This window comes from Vulpes vulpes, chromosome 15 (genome assembly GCF_048418805.1).
Source record: "Vulpes vulpes isolate BD-2025 chromosome 15, VulVul3, whole genome shotgun sequence".
NCBI classification, from domain to species: Eukaryota; Metazoa; Chordata; class Mammalia; order Carnivora; family Canidae; genus Vulpes; species Vulpes vulpes.
This window is the reverse complement of record NC_132794.1, coordinates 59,311,027-59,329,966: the sequence shown is the minus strand read 5'-3', so window position 1 is coordinate 59,329,966 and position 18,940 is coordinate 59,311,027. Positions and strand designations below refer to the sequence as shown.

General features: G+C 35.4%; 1 protein-coding gene across 1 annotated transcript in view; it reads right to left on the bottom strand.

Moving 5' to 3' along the window:
* The window catches only part of UNC13C (unc-13 homolog C), a 589,248-nt gene that overhangs the window by 556,022 nt on the left and 14,286 nt on the right, over window positions 1-18,940 (bottom strand). Inside the window, exons 3-4 of the mRNA XM_072738579.1 lie at window positions 12,755-12,793; window positions 9,704-9,820 (exon numbers count right to left, since the gene is read on the bottom strand). The gene's annotated coding sequence lies outside the window, so the exon portion shown is untranslated. The remainder of the gene's footprint in view (window positions 1-9,703; window positions 9,821-12,754; window positions 12,794-18,940) is intronic.

Genomic DNA, 18,940 nt, shown 5'->3' with positions numbered 1-18,940 from the left:
CTCCATAATTTCTCAACCAAACTATTACCACTGTACTCTACATGGTCTTCCTGACTCTAACTTGTCCCTTTTCTCAAATACTACTCTCTAAAATTAGTAAAAGATATAAATCCTCCTACTAAAAACATTGAAAGTTTTAGCAGGTGCATTCTTTGTCACTTCCACAAGCACGTCTGCCCCAGCCACACTGAGGTAGTAAGTTTTCTGAGTACCATACTGTTGCCTCACCAATGTGTCTTTTTCCATCCTGTTCATCATTGTGTCCAATCCTCTCTCCTTTCCTCTACCTCCACATATCTCTCTCATGAACATTTCTAGAATATCTATATATCCTAGCTCCAGCAGAGATCAACATCAACCTGTTTGACCTCCTCAAAGTTTGCACTTCTTCCTGTGTGCTCCCATAAGCCTTAAATGTATCTTTGTTGTGGTAATTCTTACAGTAACTATTTAAAATATGGGACCTATGTCTCTATCTCTCAAATAGGGCTGTGAACTCTTGGAGAGCTAAGGCCATGTGTTTTTTTTTTTTTTAACCTTAAATATCTATTTTGCTTATTACATAGTAGACTCATGATGTTTGTTGGACGAATGAGTAAGTATCTAAACAAATGCATGAATAGACAAATAATAAGTCCATGAGTTAACAGATAAACAATAGAGACCCAAGGAGCCTGAGGTAGCTGAGCCTTAAACAATCCAGAGAAAGAGAAGCAGTCTGAGCAGAAGGCAAATAGCACAAACATTAATGTTCTGTCCAAAGAGGGAGAAACAGGATCCCTGGGTGGCGCAGCGGTTTGGCACCTGCCTTTGGCCCAGGGTGCAATCCTGGAGACCTGGGATTGAATCCCACGTCGGGCTCCCGGTGCATGGGGCCTGCTTCTCCCTCTGCCTCTCTCTTTCTCTCTCTCTGTGTGACTATCATAAATAAATAAAAATTAAAAAAAAAAAAAACAAAGAGGGAGAAACATCCACCTGGAGGAAGAGGGAGAGGAACCTGGATGAGCAAAATGGTAACAGAATGTGACAAATTTTGAGACTTAGGTTGAGAAGTTCCATTTATGAGGAAGGGGGGTCAAGGACATGGAGAGAGATCAAGATATCATCATATGATTCTCAATTACTTGTATTCAAAATATTACAGGTACCCATCATTTGTGTTGCCTGTATTAACATAGCCACACATTTATTTTGGTAATAAAGTTTGGGGGTAAGATTAAGGGGTTTGAGAAGATCTGAGAAAGATTAAAAAACTAAACTATGTTGTTATGGAAAGGCTAGTAATAGTATTTAATTGTTACTATGTGCCAAGCACCACATGTGTGTAGTTTTCTAAAATTTACCTTATTTCATTTCATTCCCATAATTGTGTAAAGTATGTATTATTATTTTCCAGATTAAAAAGCTGCACTTTCAAGTTTTTAGGAAATTTGACTGGTCATGCAATTAACAAGAAACACAACCTGACTCCAACCCCAGAGTTGGACTGCAAGTGTAAAAACTCTGAAACAGATATTAGGGTTAAATGGGAAGTAAGATATTTTTTGCAGGTATGTTAAAATCATTTTGTAAGAGAGCTATTTAATATGACTATAAAGCTGGGTGCCCCACTGGGCTAAAAGAGCTAATGAACCTTTAAACAGTAATTTATTGCTAAATCCTTACCAGAATTAAGTTAAAGCATTTTCAGATCAATAAACAATTTTATGTTTCTTACTAAATGCACTAAAGTAGGTGAACTGGTTATTTATGTATCAAAATTCTTTCAACAAAAATGATCAAGCCAGAAAGTTATTAAGAGGCTTATCCTAAGCTAATAAATAACCTTTACAAAATAAACAGAAAAGTCCATTTCCCAAGAATGAAGGTCAAATGAATTGTGTCTTCTTTATTCTTGGTAAGTAGATAGTATGTGAATTTCTTCATCCAACTATAACCCATCTACATTTTTTACTCACTCCTATTACTGCCACTTTAGGAGTAAATGATGATCTCTAGTACTGATAATTCTTTTTTATTTTTTTTAATTTTTTTTTTATATATAAGAGCTTTGGAATCCATAAAGTACTTTTGTGTGTATCAACTCACATGATCTGCATGGTAGCCTAGTAAAGTTATTACCTGCAGTTCACATTTAATGATGGTAAGTCTCTTGCAAAGGTACTGCCTGCATCTCCTGACTCCAAAACTTGGTTCCTTCATTATAACAATGTACATTCTCCTTACTTAAGACAAGTAATATTGCAATAGCTTACTGACCTCTAGAGTAATATACCTCACTAATCGAAACCATGCTCTGAACTGATTTCCATGCACACTTCCCTAAATACTTTTTTTCTTCTTCTTAGTCTCCTACTACGGACTACGACATATCCTCTACACTAGGCCACTTTATGGTTCCATGGATCACTAAGCTTATTCTTCACCCTGCCTAGAATGCTGTCCAGCTATACTGATCTCAATCATTTAAAGGATAGATCAAGACTAATCTTTTCCACAAAATTTTCTCTTAACATCTATTTTTCACATAATTTTTATAACCTGAACCATGATATTTAGTCTTTAATTATCCTCTATTCATCACATAGCTCTTTTACATGTTTTCCATTTTAAATGCTTATTTTATGTCATACTCTGTCTTGAGTGCTTTGTCTAAATTACTACATTCATGTTTGATTGTTAGCTCTGCAATAGATACTGTTATTAATCCCCATTTTACAGATGAAGAAACTGAGAAACTGGGAACCTGAGTAGCTAGCCCAAAGCCACCCAGCTAGGAAGTTACATAGCTAGAATTGTAAACCAAACTGACTGGCTTCAGAGTCCTTATTAATAAACACTATGCTGTACTGTTAAGCCCATAAGGACCAACCTTAGAGAAAAAGGTGGTTTTCTATGTACTATGCTTAAGGAAGAACTGTCCCTCAAGAAGAGCACTATTATTAGTGCTTTACTCCCTTTATTTAAGATTTTGGTTCTTGCTGAAATGAAAAATCTCACCAATGACACTGTATGTTTTAAGGCTTATCAGTCATTCTGTATCTTGGTATAAAGGGATTATGTGAATATTCCTCAAGAATAGGAGGCAGATCACAAAGAGAGAGAACACAGAAAAGCTTGAGTATGGAAAGAATCACTACCAAAGGAGACAAGTACGAGGGCAGGTCAGAAAGGAGAGACTGAGAAACCTACAATAAGCTTTGCCAATTCACTATCTGCACATGGCCTTGCCCTATTCCCAGCTACACTGCTTAAGGATAAAAACTATGTCTATTTCAGTCTTTGCAACTTCTGCCCATTTACATGCAAAGACAGTGGAGCATAGGTGCCCTGGCTGACAGATGAGCAACTTGGAATGCTATCATCCCGGCACCAAGTTATGCGTTTTTGTTTTATCCTTAAAATCCATCCTTTTTTTTTTTTTTCCAAACAAAGTTAGATGTGGAAACTCAGTGATAAAATTAATAAAGCAGAGTTCCTTGGGTTGACTTAAAGGAATACAGCTCGAATCCCACATTACCTGATGCTTCCACATGAGCTACAGCCATTATAGCCTCTCTACAGGACCCTAGGGCTTGGGAAATACAGCTACAGACGCACTAATCCTCAAATTGGGCACAGCATAAAATGAAAACCCAGAAATGTCAAAACACTAGCCTGAGTTCACACAAAAATGCAGGTCTCCTGCCCTGATTTCACCACTGTTTTTTACATTTGTTTTGTTTTGTTTTGTTTTTCTCTCCCTACACTGTGCTGCCTCCTCAAGCAATCTCATCCAAGGGTTTGGCACCTTCCTACTGTGCCCAATGTTCTCTGATATGATAATCTAGCTGTATCCTAAATAATTTGACATTTACCTTGATTTCTACAGGTAATGTCTGCAATTTTTTGGAACTGGAAATCCCTTGATGTCTAAAAGAAAATCTTGTGAGCAATTTTTACATGGTTGGAATTTTTCCTAGAGATTTAGCTGAATAAAGGTAAGGTCACTGAGGAGGAATACCCTTTCTGGAAAAAAGCTACTACTACTTCTAATGTTTTGCACATCTCTGTCCCACTAGGTTGAATGTATACATTATCATCCTAGGGGCCTATGCCTAGGCAGGGTCCCAGATTCCTGTAAGACAAACCACCTCACACACACACACACACACACACACACACACACACACACACACCTGTGCTTTCCAAATAGTTTTTGGCAAGGTCTACTTGGTCTTCAATATGTTAAAATACTTTGTCCTCAAAACAACCTCACAAGGTCAAATATTAGCATTTTTTAAAATATTTTTTATTTATTCATGAGAGACACAGAGAGAGGTAGAGGCATAGACAGAGGGAGAAGCAAACTTCCCATGGGGAGCCCGATGTGAGACTAAATCCCAGAACCCCAGCATCATGACCTGAGCCAAAGGCAGATGCTCAACCACTGAGCCACCCAGGTGGCCCTTTTACTCTCATTTAAAAAACAAAACAAAACAGAAACAAAAAACAAGACTCAGAGATCCTAAGTCATTTACTCAACAGTTACTCAAGCAATAGGGCTAGAATTTCAACAATTTCTGCATAGTTCCAAAACATACCACACCACATTGTTCAAGCAGGGTTCCATCAATTCTATCAGGGCACACCTCTGTCCTTGGTGATTAAGGGGTATATTTTACTTGGTGCCCAGCTGAGTTCCAACATACACCATTCACTACTTTAGGAAAAGAGCATAAGGTGGAGGCTTTGGTCAGATAGCCTTCTCCAAGTCATGGCTCTGCCACACACCAGCCAGGCACAATGAATACAGTGAAACCTCTCTGTTCCTCAGTTTCTGTATCTAACAAATGAGATAATGGTACCTCATCCTCATGTTGCTGTAAGAATTAAATAAAATTTAGGGCAGCTCTTGGAATATCAGAAGTATTCAACATATTATTGTTATTAATAAGTAAAAATAAGATTTTCATCTGAGCAGACATTTTTTTCCCTTTCCTACTCTTTGCCCAACTGTAGGGCAGCCAAGAAAACTCCATAGTAACATCACCTTTCTTCTGTATTCATTTAACTAATGTAGATGGCCCAGTATTTTTTCAAGGTAAAGTAAGAATCACACTAGCTCTAAAGGTTTTGTGAGGAAGATAAAAATTTGCACTATTCTACCTAGCTAAAAGTTAATTCTCTTAAAATGTTGCATACTCTAAGAAACTCACAATGGTTTTATTGTACTTTATTAGTTCTAAGACATACATTTTAACATTTCAGAAAATGGGATTTGGACCACAGAAACTTTTTGTCTCATGTATGGACCACAAATAATATGACCTATTTCATTGGAATGTTTGCAAGATGTGTGGGATAATGTGATAATGACACATTTATTTAAAAAAATGACACATCTATAATATTTCTTGGTGGGAGGCATTGTTTGGTTTTATTAATATTCCTTTTATTCACTCCCTTCCTTATTCTAACAAAATGTTATTTTTAAAAAATATTTTATTCATTCATGAATATTCATTTTATTCATTCATGACGGATACAGAGAGAGAGAGGCAGAGACACAGGCAGAGGGAGAAGCAGGCTCCAATGCAGGGAGCCCAACATGGGACTAGATCCCAGGTCTCCAGGATCACACCCCCAGCTGAAGGCGGCGCTAAACCGCTGGGCCACCGTGGCTGCCCTAACAAAATGTTATTTAAACCAAAACTCATGAAGACAGGTAGAGTGTCTTGAATTTCTTACTTGGGTAGCTGGAGTCTATGTCCAGGTAAGGCAATACAGCCCTGAAGAGGTCTCCCTGATGGCCCAGCTGTGTCATGGGCTTATTTGGACATCACAGATACATTCTGAACTTGTTAAAGTATTATACAAGTACTCTGCTACCTAAATCTTCCTCTCATTTCCTTCAAATGGTAAGAGTTTCTAAAACAGACAATAATTTAATAATCTCAGCTCTGCTTTGTCTGATACATTCTCTGAAATATATGCATACTTCTTCTACATTGTATTACATGTATTAAGCACATAGCATGAGGTAATATAATCCCTAATTTTTGCAAGTTTCCCCTAATGGAATATATCAAATGCCTGATATTTAATAGCTAGTTAAATAATTTTCATTAGAAATAAAATAAATAATTTATTATTATTAATCTGCTCAACCATGAATAGAAGTTAACCTAAATGTTTGTAGAGTAGAAGAGGAAAAGAGTTATCCTCCTCTTAATACAAATTTAATACTTTCCTAGATGAAATAATTATCACCCATTGAAAGAATAAGGTTCAATTTTGTAAGATATTACTGTATTTCTACAAGAACTCTCTATACAATTAAGTATTTCAGCCAAAACTATGTCTTATGCTAACTGGTACATTGATTAGATGTCCACTTGTCTAATTAATGAAATCTAAAGGTCTCTATACCTTAAGTGTCTCAATAAAAATCTGTTCACAAAATGTTTTTCATAGATGATTAGGTGCTGCTAGCTCATTTTGCTTGGTTTTATTACTTTTGACCTATCCAAAAAATCATTCTAATGCCAAGAGCACATATTTAAAAGTAGTATAACAGATTAGTAATTAGTGACCCTTTCAGATTTATTTCTAACTGGCCAATAAGCATATGGAATTTGTTCTATAGCATTAATTATCAGAAAAGTGCAAATTAAAAAACAAAATGATATGTCATTTTATAGAGACAAAAATGGCTCAAATTTAAAAAGATCAGAATTAATGTTGTTACCTCCTCATGCTACTGCACCTTCCACCAATGTCTTCCAAAGAATAGAGGAGACTTGTGTTCTCTACTTCTGGAGTACATTCATCTTCAACTTCTTGGCTATCTGGTTCCAGTCCCAGAACTCTACTAAAATTCTCTTTTATTGGGCATAAATGATTGTATAAGATGTAAATCTTCTACAACTATCTTCTGAATCTGAAGCCATTAGCCACTTGGCCTTTCTTTAAATCATTCTATATATTTACATGACATCATGGCCAACTGGTCTCTCTCTGGACATAGCTATTTTGATCAGTTATCACATGATAGAAACCAGGCCAATCAGGGCCTCTCTTGGGAATTGAGCATTGGAACCTGAAGTTTGTCAGATGGTTTTAGTCATTTCAACGAGGAAGTGACTTAAAGTTGTGACCTGAGCAGTCAACTTCTAAACTTTGTAAAAAAATGAGCAATGAAGACTTATTTAAAAAGAAAGAAAGAAAGAAAGAAAGAAAGAAAGAAAGAAAGAAAGAAAGAAAGAAAGAAAGCAGAAATGAGAAAACATATGGCCACAGAGGGAGAAAATACCTGTGTTTCTGACCATTCTCTGTGCCTAGGTCTGGGGCCATTATGAGTTTTGTCTAAGGTATGATGAGATATCAGCTTCAGTAAGTGTTCTCCTTTACAAAGAAACCTGAATAAAGTCCTTCACTGGCCTTTCTTTCTCTTTTCAGATTTTTATTCCTCTTTCTTCTAACTACCATATTAATATATCTGCATCTAGCTTCTCCTCTTTGCATTAATTCCTAGTTATGTGTTGGCCAGTGCAGTCTGAATGACCATTAACATCTTGGATTTAATATTTTCCAATTCATCTTCATCCATAAACTATATTATCTAAATTTTTCATACAGTACTAATTAACAAAATCAACATTCTCTTAGTTATACAGACCGGAGCTTCAGGGCCTTTAATTCCTCTCTTTCTTTGTCCCAAACTTCTAGTCAGTTCTAGATCTTATGGTCCTTTATAATTTCTGTCATTCTCCATAACTCCTTTCCACATTCCAGGGCCAGCATCTTGGTCAGGCCCTCATCAGTGTTCATGTTAGGTCAATATATTTTCTTTTAGAAAACAAGAATTCACAAAAACTTAAGTATTTTTATAGGTCATAATATATTCCAGTTATTATACTATACACATTAAAAAAACATAATTCACTTAATCTTCACCAGAGACTTTCGTACTTAACTATCGATAAGACTTCCTAGCCGTTCTCATCTCAGCAATTGTGCATAACTCTAGATGCAACTTTGTTCTGTAGTAAAAGTGAGAATTTTAAATTTTAACAAATGGCACAACATGGCAACAGACCAAAACTTAGATGCTTTCATAATTAATATCCTTGCTCCTTCCCCCTTTAGAGTATTAGATGCAGTGCAATTCTCTTCACACAATGGAACTTCATTTGATTCTAACTCTTAGGTGAAAATCAATTACTTATGCTTCAAAGCATGCAAGCAAAATGGGTGTGGCACTTAAACTAAAATAAATTTAGTTTCTCACTAAACAGACCTGCAATTTTATCCTTTTCCTGTATCACAAGGTGGCTTTTAAGAAAAGCCATAAAGAAATTATTTCAGAATTACTAAGAGCAAGACATGTTTTAGATTTTTCAGCAAAGATAGAGCATGTTCTATATAATAATAGATAATAGATGCCACCAATAAAGAGCTCAAAATATCAAGGGATTTCTTTAAAAATGTCTTATACTTTTTATTATGGATTACTAAATTGTACATGTAAAGTCTCTTCAGTTTAAAACTAAAACATGTGTGGGTAGCCTAGGTGGCTCAGCAGTTCAGCGCTGCCTTTGCCCTGGAGACCTGGGATAGAGTCCCGCATCACACTCTCTGCATGGAGTCTGCTTCTCCCCCTGCCTGTGTCTCTGCCTCTCTCTCTATGTCTCTCATGTATAGATAAATAAGATCTTTAAAAAAAAGATATTTAAAAAAATTTAAAAATAAATATAAATAAAAAATAATTTAAAAAATAATCAATGAGAAAGCCTTCCAAGTAAACTTCTATGCCTTCAGAGAAGGACATAAAAAAGGTATCCCAGAGAACATACACCCTCTGTATACCTTTGAAATTAAAATCAATGTAATCACAATCATAATATTTGCACTCCAGCCTCCCATCTGAATCTACTCTCAGAACTAATGAAAAGATAAGCATGGCACAGTTGTGATATACCACAGAGATACCCCCTTCAGGACTAAATCACTTATTCTCTCAACTGCCAAGAGTATTGTGTGCATTGCCAAAGGCATGTGATTAAGTCACTCCCTGAAAATGGCCTATGGCCAAGGAGTTATTGCCTCTCCTCTAGCGCAACCCATAATCAATGACTAATTGATGTGAGTGTTAAAATACCTAGCCCCTGTGCTGTACTACAGGGGCCATCCCAGCATCAGAGCTTCCTGTGGGATTCGCTACAGCCTCTGTCACAAATATATTGCAGTTCAGCTTCTCATTCTTACAAATCCAAAAAGAGTTCTGCATATATATCTTTTTCATAGTCTATTTCCCAGGGAATCTGATTAACTAAAGTTGGAACCAAGGAAACAATGAAGAAGTGATTCTAACTGACATATTTATCCAGATTTTTCTCTGTTGGACTGGCAATGAGAATCTAATGACTAATGCTATATGGAAAACTGATAGCCTGTGGCATACTGTAGCAGTGCAATTGTTAAAATATTCACTAGTAGTAGACTGAGGTGTGATACCTGTAGAAGGAAATGAATTCATACGTGCAATATCTCAAGATATTTGAGAGGTTAAGTAGAGGAAGCAATGGAATAGGACAGCTGATGTGAGGGTCTCTGGATGCAGTAAAGAAACATAATCAAAAGTTAAACATGATTAATCACCAATGTAGGGCTAAATGTAAATACCATGGATGTCCATGTCATCAGATAAATAAATTCTCACCTTTTGCAGATACAGAAAAAGCTGAGCACCAGACCCAGGAATAAATCATAAGAGTGGCAGAGTTCCAGAGAAGTTTTAATTCTCAACTTAGGCAGGTTGGCTATTCCAAGTCAAGGCCTTAATTAGGAAAAAAAATGGGACTGTGAGTCATGAGATGGGGACTTCTGAGTCAATTCACTTGAAACTCTTGAATCTTTATATTCCCTTGGACTCTCCAAGACTGCAAAAGTGGCCCACTCCCTATTAGCAGCTTGTGTTCCATCCTTGCTTGAAGACAATGCAGAGGTCTCTAACTTGCAGGAAAATCTGTACACTCTCCATCAAGACCTACTACAAATACTCTCATGAACCTTCAGATCGATAACTAGGATAAAGTCATGACATAATTCAGCTGAGTAAATGTGGGATCTGTTAAGAGAGGAAAGAGACTAGATGTTGAAGAACTGTGAGACCTCACCAACATTTATGCACTCATATGTACTCATAGGAACTGAGAGAGTACTTATTAACTAGAATCTGTCAGTATCAGATCAATGGAAAGGTATAAAAAGTTAAATAAGGAAGAATGTATTGCTATGGAAGCACTCTCCTATGACACTGAATTTATCACCTCACAGGGACCACAGAAGACAGTGTAACACAGAACCACACAGTGGTTCTTATAAGCTTGGAAAAAATTATAATCTGCACTAAGTAGAAATAATATGGCAAACAGTAGAGAAAGGGATAATAAGTCTCAGAGAACTGGATGTTCTAGAGTGGATATACTACATAAAGCCAGAAAATTCATCAGCCAAAAATGCTGCATGGGAGGATACATCATTCAACTGTAAGTTTCTCAGAGGCATCACTGAACATTTCAGTGATGACTGCACTCTATAGGCAAAGGATTTATAGAACTAGGCTCTAATAATAATGGCAATGATAGAATTGCAGAACAAATAAAGTTAAGTGGCAGCATTTAACTATCAGAAACATAGTAGGTACAATTATCACAATAAACTGCAATGTTAGTAATGGCAACCATGAGGCAACTTAGAGCTGAAGAAATAACTAGTATAACGCAGTTCCTAGAGGTAAAATTAGATGTACACTCCTCCACAGATAATGTTTAATTTAGAAAAGTCAAAGAAACATTGACTAGATAATCAGGAGATTGAGGACAGCCTCACCAATAAAAAGATATATCTCCTACCCAGTTTTTGAACCTGAGCCAATACTCCAATCCAGAACCTATTGACTGAAGGAGGTACCAGGTCTCAATGAAGCTTAGACCTCACTAAATCATAACAAATAAATATGGTTATTATTTTTCAAGATTTCTCATAGACCTTCACCAAAGGGACCTACCTATATAATCATATTCTAGGAAAGAGACATTCTGAGGACTGTGAAACATAAGTCTGAGTTGACACTGACACTAAGTGACCTGAACACCACTATATCCTTCTTTTAGAGTAAGGGCATAGGAGAATATATACTAAATATAGTCTTTGTTCAGATATGATTCTCAGTGATCCATTGAGTCTGTAAACTCACCCACTAATAATTTCTTCAATCTTTAAATGCATAATTGGAATGAATGTATGTGGTAGTTGGCAGAAATTCCGCCTTGATTAGTTGGCCTTTGGGATAAGAGCTATCATAGTAGAGAAGGCCAAGAAAGTTGATAAAAAAACATTATCATACTCTGGGGAATGTGGAGATCAGTACTACACATAAAGATTTGAGTGATGCAGAGTCATGGTGTCCATCATACTTATATTTATCTCCTTTCATTTACCAGGTTTACTCCTACAAAAGCCAAAGAGATCCTAGAAGATGAAAGTTGACTACCATAAACTCAACAAGGTAGGCCAGCCCAATTGCAGTTGGTTCACAGATGTGATATTTTTGCTGGAGCAGATTAATACAGCATCAGATACATGGCATATGGTCATTAAACTGGCAAGGTCATTCTTCTTTATACATATCAGGAAAATAGTTCAGAAGCAGATCACATTCAAGTGGGGCAGACAAGAATATATAGTCTTGCCCAGGGATTGTGTTAATTCCCCCACTGAGACCTATACCATCTGAGTATTCAGAAGAATATCACTACATTGATGATAGCCTGTTAATTGGATCCAGAGAGCAAAAAGTGGCAAGAAGGTGAAAAAGAAGGCCTGAATAAGACATATGAGCTCTAGAGGAAAATTAATCCTATGATAATTCAGAAGTCCACAACAATGCAGTTTTTCAGAGTAAGTGGTTTAGAGGATACCCAGACATTCTTTCCAAAATAAAAAATAAACTATTGCCTCAAAATGTAGTGGCCTCAGTGGATTCTGGAAGCAACATATTCCTATAGCCCATATGCTGGTAATATCAAAGTCTGACATGGTTCAGACACTATGGACAGAGATATCTGTGGTTAAAAAAAAAAAGTCACTTTGTGGAATTATGGTCAGACGCAATAGGAGAATCACAATATTCACTCCCTGATTCTGGAAAAAGTTCATACCATCTGCAATGGAGACCTATGCACTATGCAAAAAATTATTCCCCAATCTACAACTGGGCCCAAATACACGCAGAGCACTTGAATATGTGGCATCAACTGACCATGCTGCCAGAACTACTTATCATGAGCTTAGTTCTTTTGGACTCATCAAATCATAATATGGGATGGACCCAGTAGTAATCCACTATAAAATGGAAATGGTATACCTGGGATTATCAGGCACGAACAGTGTCACAGGGCACAAGTAAGTTTCATGAGTATAGTATAGATCTTTGTCATCTACTACTATTACACCAAAGCCTCTACTTATTGTAAGATATCTCATAAGAAAACAATCTGACCTTAGTGTATGGATGGGTTGTCTCAGCCTGTGGGGGTCTCAATATGTGGGAAGTCCAGGAAAATGCACTATTGCTACACCGTCATGGCACTGAGTGACAGCAGTGAAGGAAAATCCTCCCAATGGGGAGAATTTTAGGTCGTTTACCTGATCACCCATTTTGTGTGGAAAGAGAAGTGGCCCACAGTAAGAATATATGTGGACTCACCAGCAATTGTGAATATCACTTGGGTAATTTCTCAGGAACCTGCAAAAAGAAAAATTGGAATATCAAAGTCAAAAAGGACCAGGGAAGAAGCATGGAAATAGTTTAAGGAAAAGGACATAAAGTGTGAAAACTTATTTTGCACATTGATGCCCACCAGAGTGCATCTGCCAATGAAAGAAGCAATAATTAACCACATAAACAGAATGATTTGGCCAACTGTAGCTGAAATAGAGATAATGCATGGATTCAACAGCAGGGGTTGTTATTATCTATGTTGATTTAGGTACTGCTGCTGCTGAATGTTCAACCTGCCGGGAACAGAGAACAATGCTGAGCACCTAATACACCTTTTAAGATCAACAAGCCACTTGGTAACAATTGATTACATTAAATTTCGACTCTATAAAGGGGAATCTTTATTTCAACTGAAATCAACACAATTCCAGATATCAATTTGCCTTTCCTACCCACATAATCTCATCCTAGATCAAGAGGATTACTTCATATACTGGATATGCAGCAGTGGGCTCATGACTATGCATAGGCTAATAAAATTTAAACATAGCCTTTGAAGAAATATTTGAAGTGCCATCTTAGAAATGATACCTCGATAGGATGGGACACCTTGATAGGATGGAACATCATACTTCAGAATGTAGTATATGTACTAAATCCATGATCATCACATGGTATTCTGTCCCCAGTAGAAATAATAGATGTGTCTGGGAACCAAGTAGTGGTCCTACTTATTATAATTCTCAATGTCCCACTTGGAGTATTTGTACTTCCTATCCCTACAATTTTATTCTCTATGATTACAAGAGCACCTGGTCCCAGAGGAAGACTGTTTCTATGAGGACACAGTGAAAGTAGTACCATGAGTCTTAAAATATGGTTGCCAACTGGTCACTCTAATTTATGGCAGGAAGAACTGACTCTGATCATTAGGAGAGTGTAGGGCTGAAATTACACTATGGGGACAAGGAAGAATATGTATGGCACCAAGAAAACTCACTAAGGAAACTCCTCATAATCCCCTGCCCAATTTGATGGTAAGTAAATAAGCATGGTAAAATGACAAAGGGCTCAGACCCTTTAGGGATTATAATCTCAGTCACCCCACCAGTTAAACTATCTAGACTGGATAAGCAGAGGTGCTAGCTATGGGAAGGAGAGATATATAGTGGAAGGTACAGAAGAAGATAATGTGTTGTGGTCTTGAGAGTAGCTACAATTAAAAGTGCTCTAGTTATTCCAGTAAGCTTCATTTAAGTTTCTCCACAAAAAGAGAAAAGACAACTATTCCAAATGATGTTAATCTGTCATTTGAAGCCAGTGGATTTGAGTGATACCCAGAGCAGTCTATAATGGATGCCAGGATGGATACCTTCAAGACCAAGGTTCTTAGTCCCCCGAGCCAAGTTTTGGGAATGGCCCTCAACTGAAGGGAATATTTGTGAAACACCAGTTCACAACTTTTCCATACTGTCCCTGAAAATGCCCTAGTTTTGACCTTTAGGTTATGTGACTCAACATCTACAAAATATATGATCTTTATTTTCACAATATATCATAAACAGCACAGTATATCAAAAGTTAATGAGTAACACAGAATAATGTAGTACTTGCCATTTAATATTTGTCTGCTCTGTGTTCCAGCACTATGCTAAATATTTTTTTTAATTATCTCATTTAATCATGACAACAGTCATCTAAAAAAATGTATTATACTATCCCAATTGCAGATAGGAGAAAACTATGGCACAATTAAGCACCATTCTTAACACCATAATTGCCCGAAGTGGTAGTGCCTACATTTGAACACAGGATATAAAATACCAAAAGCCTTCACCTTATATCACTATATTATATAGACAATCTGCAAAATGTAAAAAGTACATACTTATACCAGGGAAAAATAATTTGAATTTAAACTGCCTGAATATACATTTAAGTATATTATTAAATATACTAAATATAAATCTAGTAAACATTCTATTGAAAAGACATATTGCATAGAAATTCAGAATATAGGTATATTGTACAGAATTTCAGAAACTATTCTTAAGGTAGATGTTTTGCTAATACAAAGAAACACAGAGAGCCTAGCAAACTGAAGAAATAGAGGAATATGTTCTAAACAAACAAAAACAATAAAACCTCAGAAAAAGATCTTAATGAAATACAGAGAGGTAATCTACCTGATAAAGGATTCAAAGTACTGGCAATGAAAGATGCTTGCTAAATTTGGGAGAATGGATGAATACAGTAAATTCAACAAAGACATACACAATACAAGAAAGTACCAAACAGAACTTAATAATGTTAAATAATAATGACTGTCCTGAAAAATACAATGGAAATGTTCAATAGTAAATTAGATGAAGGAGAAAAAAGGATAAGTCAACTTAAAGATGGCACAGTGGAACACACATAATCAGAGCAAAAAAGAGAAAAAAAATAATGAAAAAAAAAGAAGATAGCTTAAGGAACTTATAAAACATCAAGTGAACTAACATTCTCAACATTTGATTCCCAGGGGAAGAGAAAGCAAAAAGGATAGAAATCTGACTTGAAGAAATTTTTGCTGAAAACTTCCCTAACCTGGGGAAGAAAAAATACATCCAGATCCAGAAAGCCCAGAGAGTTGCAGTAAGACAGAAAACAGAGACACACAACACATTATAATTAACATGTCAAAACTTAAAGGCAAGAAGAGATTATTAAAAGCAATAAGAGAAAAAAATCTTGTTATATAGAAAGAAAGCCCCATAAGACCATTAGCAGAATTTTCAGCACAAACTTTGTAGGCTAGAAGAGAGAGGCACAATATATTTAAAGTGTAGAAGGGGAAAAAAAATGCCCTGCCAACTAAGAATGCTCTACTCAGCAAGATTATCATTTAGAATTAAAAGGGAAATAAAGTTTCCATACAAACAAAGTAAAAGGAATTTGTCATATTAAACTAGCCTTAGTAGAAGTGTTAGAGGACTTCTTTAAGCTGAAGTGATAGCACTAATTAATGATAAGAAAATGTACAAAAGTAAAAAAATAAATCTCACTAGTAAATATAAATTTATAGTAAAGATAGTGAATTAATCATTTATAAAGCTAGTATGAGTGGTCACCTTGGCAGCACATATACTAAAATATAAAGCTCATATGAAGGTTAAAAGATAAAAGTAATAATATTAACTAAAGCTACAATAATTAGTTAAGGGATACATAAAATAAAAGACATAGAATGTGACATCTAAAACATAAGCCATGGGAAAAGATTAAAAATGGAGAGTTTTAGAGTGGATTCAAGCTCAAGTTGCAGTCAACTTGAAATCAACTGTTATACATAAAGGATGCTGTATTTGAACCACCAGGCAAAATCCTTTAGTAGATTCACAATAGAAAATGAGAATGGACTATAAATCTAAAGAAAATCATCAAACTTTAAGAGAATAAGAAAAAAGGAACAAAGAGACACTACAAAAACAGCCAGAAAACAATTAACACAATGACAATAAGTATATACCTGTCAATTATTACTTTTACTTTAAATGTAAATGGACTAAATTCTCTAATCAAAAGACAGAGTGGCTGCATGGATTTTTAAAAAAGGCTCATTTATATGCTGCCTATAGAAACTCATTTCAGATGTAAGGACACACACAGACTAAAAGTGAAGGGATAGAAAAAGGTATTTCATGCCAGTAGAAATGAAAAGAAACCTGGGGTAGCTATACTCATATTAAACAAAATATAAACTGTAGTAAGAGACAAAGATGGACATTGGGTATTACATAATTATAAAAAAATCAATCGAACAAGAAGATATAACATTTGTAAATATATATGCACCCAACATAAAAACACCTAACTATATAAAGCAAATTTCAAGACCTAAAGAGACTAGGGGTCTTTAACACCCCACTTACATCAATGGACATATCATCCAGACAAAATTCAAAACAGAAATATTGGCCTTAAATAACACTTTAGATGAGATAGATAAGATAGACTTAATAGATATGTACAGAAGACTTCATCCAAAAGCAACAGAATTCATAGTCTTAAGTGGCCATGAAATATTCTCTAGGATAGATCACATATTAGGATACGAAACAAGTTTCAATAAATTTAAGAAGACTGAAATCATATCAAGCATCTTTCTGGATCATAAAGGTATACATTTGAAATCAATTACAGGAATAAAACTGGAAATATCCTAAATATGTGGAGGTTAAACAGCATGCTATTGAACAACCCATTGAGTCAATAACAAAAACAAAGGAAATTTTAAAAAATACCTAGATACAAATGAAAATGGATATACAACATACTAAAATCTATAAAATGCAACAAAAAATGATCTAAGAGGGAAGGTCATAACAATATAGGCCTACCTCAAAAATACAAGAAGAGTTTCAAACAACCTAACTTTACACCTAAGGGGACTATGCAAATAAGGACAAAAAAAGCCCATAGTTAGTAGAAGGAAATAAATAATAAAGATCAGAGTAGAAATAAATAAAATAAAACACAGTAGAAAAGATCAATGAAACTAAGAGCTGGTTCTTTGAAAAGACAAGGAAAATTGACAAATGTTTGGCTAGTCTCACCAACAAAGAGAGGAAGGGCTCAAAAAATAAAATCAGGAAAGAGAAGTTACAACTGATACCACAGAAATACAAAGGATCATTTAAGAAACTATGAACAATTATATGCCAAAAAGTTGGACATCCTAGAAGAAATACATAGATTCTTACGATCATACAATATTCTAAGACAATCAGGAAGAAATAGAAAGTTTGAATAGACCAATACTAGTAAGGAGACAGAATGGCTTTACTGGTGAATTCTACCAAACACTTTAATATCTATCCTCCTCAAAATTCAAGAAAATTGAAGAGAAAAAACATTTTCAAACTCATTTTACAAAGACAGCATTAGTCTAATATCAAAAGCAAACAAGTACATCACAAACTCACAAAAATTACAGGACAATATCCATGATGAACATAGATGAAAAAATCTCAACAAAATATTAGCAAATTGAAGTCAACTATACATTAAAGGGATCATACACTATGACCAAGTAAGATTTATTCTAGAGATGCAAGGATGATTCAGTATCTGCAAATCAATCAACATAATATACCACATTAACAAAATGAAGGATAAAAATTATATGATCATCTCAGTATATGCATAAAAAACATTTGAGAAAATTCTACATCCATTTATGGTAACAATTCTTTTTTTAAGATTTTATTTATTTATTCATGAGAGACAAAGAGAGAGAGAGGGAGAGAGAGGCAGAGACAAAGGCAGAGGGAGAAGCAGGCTCCTTGCAGGGAGTCTGATGTGGAACTCGATCCCTAGACCGGGGATCACACCCTGAGCTGAAGGGAGATGCCCAACCGCTTAGCCACTCAGGTGTCCCTATGGCAACAATTCTTAGCAAAATAAATGTAGATAGCATATACCTCAACATAATAACAAGAATAATAGAAACAAGACAAGGATTCCCACTTTTCCCACTTTTATTCAACATAGTATTAGAAGTCATTGCCAGAGCAATTAGGCAAGGAAAAAAAGTCCAAATTGAAAAGGAAGAAATAAAATCGTCAACTTTGTGAATGACATTATTTTATGTAAGGAAAACTGTGAGGATGACACACACACACAACACACACACACACACACACTCAAAACTGTTAGAATAAATAAATTCAGGAAAATAGCAGGGTAAAAAATCAATATACAGTTGTGTAACTATGTACTAGTAACAAACTATTACAAAGAGAAATCAAGAAAACAATTTCATTTATATTTACATCAAAAAGAATAAACTACCTCGGAAAAAACTTAAGCAAAGAGGTCAAAGACCTGTACCCTGAAAACTAAAAGTCACTGATTAAAGAAATTGAAGAAGCCACAAATAAATAGAAAGATATTACATTTTCATGGTTTTGAATAATTAATATTACAAAAATGTCTATATTATCCAAGAAATATACAGATTTAATGCAATCCCTATCAGAATTCCAGTGGTCTTTCATAGAGCAATCCTAAAATTTGTAGGGAACCACAAAAGACCCCAAATAGCCAAAGCAGTTTTGATAAAGATACAAAGCTGCATCATGATCTCTATTTAAACTATATTAAAAAGCAATAGCTGTCAGCAATAAA